The sequence below is a fragment of the Cynocephalus volans genome, chromosome 4, assembly GCF_027409185.1.
Source record: "Cynocephalus volans isolate mCynVol1 chromosome 4, mCynVol1.pri, whole genome shotgun sequence".
In the NCBI taxonomy this organism is placed as follows: Eukaryota; Metazoa; Chordata; class Mammalia; order Dermoptera; family Cynocephalidae; genus Cynocephalus; species Cynocephalus volans.
In genome coordinates, this window is record NC_084463.1 from 31,892,830 (window position 1) to 31,896,481 (window position 3,652).

The 3,652-nt window shown below is 37.6% G+C and overlaps 1 pseudogene; it reads left to right on the top strand.

The window, feature by feature from the left end:
• Window positions 1–635: 635 nt before the first annotated feature.
• LOC134375921 (vomeronasal type-1 receptor 90-like) lies at window positions 636–1,494 on the top strand (annotated as a pseudogene).
• The last annotated feature ends 2,158 nt before the right edge of the window (window positions 1,495–3,652 follow it).

Genomic DNA, 3,652 nt, shown 5'->3' on the forward strand with positions numbered 1-3,652 from the left:
AGCTGGGCGGGGCTGCGAGCACCTGGGAAAATGGAGGCAGCTCTGGGGCACTGAGTGGCCTGGTGGTGCAGGCGGGAGTCGGGTGGGCGTAATCCCCCCTGAACAGATCTGAGCCCGGGGTCACTCACAGGGTTTTGCCAGGTCGGGTGCTCACTCTCTGTCTCTGGTTTGCCGCCTTCCCCGTTCTCGGCCGCTGCCGCCTCGGGCTGTTCAGTCGCGGTGCGGCTCGGGGGTTCCCATGAATCTTCTTTAATGCCAGCCTGAAACCTCGAATCCTGAGTAGGGCAGCTGGCCGCCTTCAGCGCGGCCCCAGCCTCCGGGATCCTGGCTGCATCCACAGCAGCCCTGGCGCCATGTTCCCTGTTTTGAGACTCGCTTTTGCAGCTAAGAAACAGTTCTTTTCCTGCTCCACAGTTCAACGCTGTTGCCTGTAAGTGAGGCAGCCTCTGCTGCCGGGGGCAAAGTGGTGGTCACCCCCCACGACCAGCCAGCAGCAGTGGTCCTCCCTTAAGAGATGGCAAGAAGAAGGTCCACAAGTTTCCCGGCTGCCTGAGGCCCAGTGGCCGCCTTTTCCACCTCAGCTACTCCGCACCAACTGCCGCAGCCACCGCCATCTTGAAACCCCTATCTCAAAAATGCCTTTTTTCCAATCAGCCAACTCCTCCTTCTTTCTCTTCTGCATCTTCTCACTCCTGGATCTCAGGCCTAAGCCCGCTGACCTGATCACGTGTCACTTGGCCCTCATCCACATAGTGATGCTCTTTACTACAGTGGATTTTATGTATCCAGACATGTTTGAGTTACTGCATTTTTGGAAGGATGTTCAATGTAAGGCTCTGTTTTATTAAAACAGGATAATGAGGGGGCTCTCCATTTGCACCACTTGCCTCCCAAGCATTTTCCAGGCCAGCACCTCCTGGTTGGCAAGGTTTACATACAAATTCACAAAATAGATTAACCAAGTTTTCTTTTTTTGGTTCCTCAGTTTTGTCTTCCAGTGGTAACATGATCTTCTACATGGTAGCTTATTCCTATGTGACCCACACTATTCTACTCAATGTCAATAAACACTGCTCACTTTCCCAATAAACTCCATCACCAGGGAACTGTTTTTCACTTTGGCATTATTCCAGAATGTCTCCTTTGTGGGAACCCTGCTGCTCTCAAGTGCATGAATGGTGATTCTCTTCTTCAGGCATCAGAGGTGATCCCAGCACCTTTACAGCACCAGCCTCACCCCAAGAGCCTCCCCAGAGAAAAGGGCCACCCAGACAATGCTGCTCCTGGTGGGTTGCCTTGTAGGTCATGTACTGGGTGGACTTCATCATCACATCCTCTTCATCCCTGTTATGGGCACATGACCAAGTCCTGCTGAGTGTCCAGAGGATTGTGTACAAGTTTTACGCAACTGTCAGTCCTTTGGTGCTAATCCATTCTGATAAAAGACAAATCAGTATTCTGCAAAACATGCAATCAAAGTGCCATCAGTTTTAACAAGTTATTGATGAAAAAAATTTCTAAAAAATATATATATTTCTACCATCAGTTAAATTATCAAGTAGCACGGGATTTTTAAAATCTGATTTAAATATATTATATGGGTAATAACATTTTATTATATCTAAATAATTTTGAAATCAAAGCTTGATTATTTGGTTCCTTAGTTCAATGTCCACCATAGTTTGATATTTTCATATCAAGTCTCTTTCATTTTACCTTTATACAGGAAAACTTTTTTTTTCTTCTTCATCTTCCTGAAGAGTACGCTTTAAGTGGCTGCTATTGGTACTCAAATTTTTCAGTGTTTTTATATTTTAAAATATTTTAATTTACTCTTTTTATTAAGAATATTTCAGCTAACTTTTCTACTTATTCTAGATTTAATGATAACTTCTCTCAGCACTGTTAATATGTATTTCTTTGTTTTGGGCTCTCTCTATATAAGCTGTGGAAACTTTGCTATCACATCTGTAAATTATCTCTTTTCCTCAGTGTTATTAAATGTTTTTGGTGTTATGCAGTTTGACTACTATTTCTTTTATGTATTTATTTTTTCACACACGCACCTCTGCATTCAAGGGTTCATGACTGGTTTTCAATTTTAGAAACTGAGGCCAGAAAAAATAAAGCATATTCTAGAGAAATAAATAGATGAGTTTCATTTTTGCTTATTCTGGTCTTTCTATGTATAATTCTATTTATATTTTTTATTACTTTTTCTTCTTTTACTGTATTTGACTACATTAATTGGTCTTAATATTCCAGTTTACTAGACCTTTCATCCGCTCAGTCTAATTTAATGTTTAACCTATATGTTATATGTTAAGCTCATTAATTATGTTTAAAATTTTTCACTTTCTTTTTGGCTCTTTTCCTAATATGACTTGTCAAACTCATATTATTTTGTTATTTTTACATTATTTGTATTTTTCTATTTTTGTCATTGTATCAATTTAAGCATTTTAAATATAATTTCTATATCTGCAGTTTATGTGACATGACATTTCTTCTGACCTTCATCCTGGTAGCTTATTTTTGTGTTTTAAATAATTTATAATTTGATTCTCACATATGGGCGATAATTCATTTGAGATGTTTATAGTCAATATAGTTTTTTTTTTTTTTTTTTTTTTTGGTCATTGATGTTTTTATTTCTTTGCCCTCTGGCAATTTGGACAACCCACATAGATTTGGCACCCTTGTAATCTACCATATCTAAAGGGAGCACTTGCTTTTTAGTATGATTACTTCTCTGGATTATTTCCTTGGTTTAATTAAGTACCTGGAAAATTCTCAATTTTTTTATCAACTCTGTTACTCAATTTAAGGCTTTTTGTAACTCTCTGAAGATTTTATCTTTCTGCATTAAAAGACTTTAGAATATATAGTATTATCCCCCCTCCCCCCCAAAAGCCCAAATATCAACAGTGTACACATGAATAAAACATTTCACATGTATTTTCTCTGGCAACCAACATCTCATGAGAAACTCCAAGTGTCTTCATTTAGAACACAACTTCTTCCTCAATACATCATAAGGTAATCATAATTTGAAGGATGTGAATATTTTTAATTCTAGAAAACTAATTTTATGTTTTTCACATATTTCTGAATTTATAATGCTCCACTGCAGAGAGTGGCCAGAATTACTGTTTTCTACAGCATCAAATATTTGTACGATTATTTACCTAAATTTAAAATTTTGACCTTAATCAGTATGCTTTTTCATTAGCATTATTCACAATCCACAAACATAATCCCACTTTGGATTTTTCATTTAATCCAGAGCTTAATTAAAAATCTCTTTATAAAGTTTGCACGTGGCTAGATAGTACTGGTTGGTTTACCATTTTTTAGTTGATGATTTCTATTGTCATATATAGTGCCCAGAAAATAGAACCTGGTGCATTTCTGCTATCATGAATTCGCAGACCTTTCATTTAAAATACTCATGTTTGTCAAGGGTTTGGATACCCATACTGGCCAGCCACCAATAAATAAATAAATATATAAAATAAATAAAATATTTGTGTTTGTTATCTTAAAATAATGTGTATTTTGTGTTTACTGATCATTAATAAAACTTCCTAAAAATATTATTTAATATTATGTCAATTTACCTGTTGTATAACAAAATGGCTGAATTTTATGG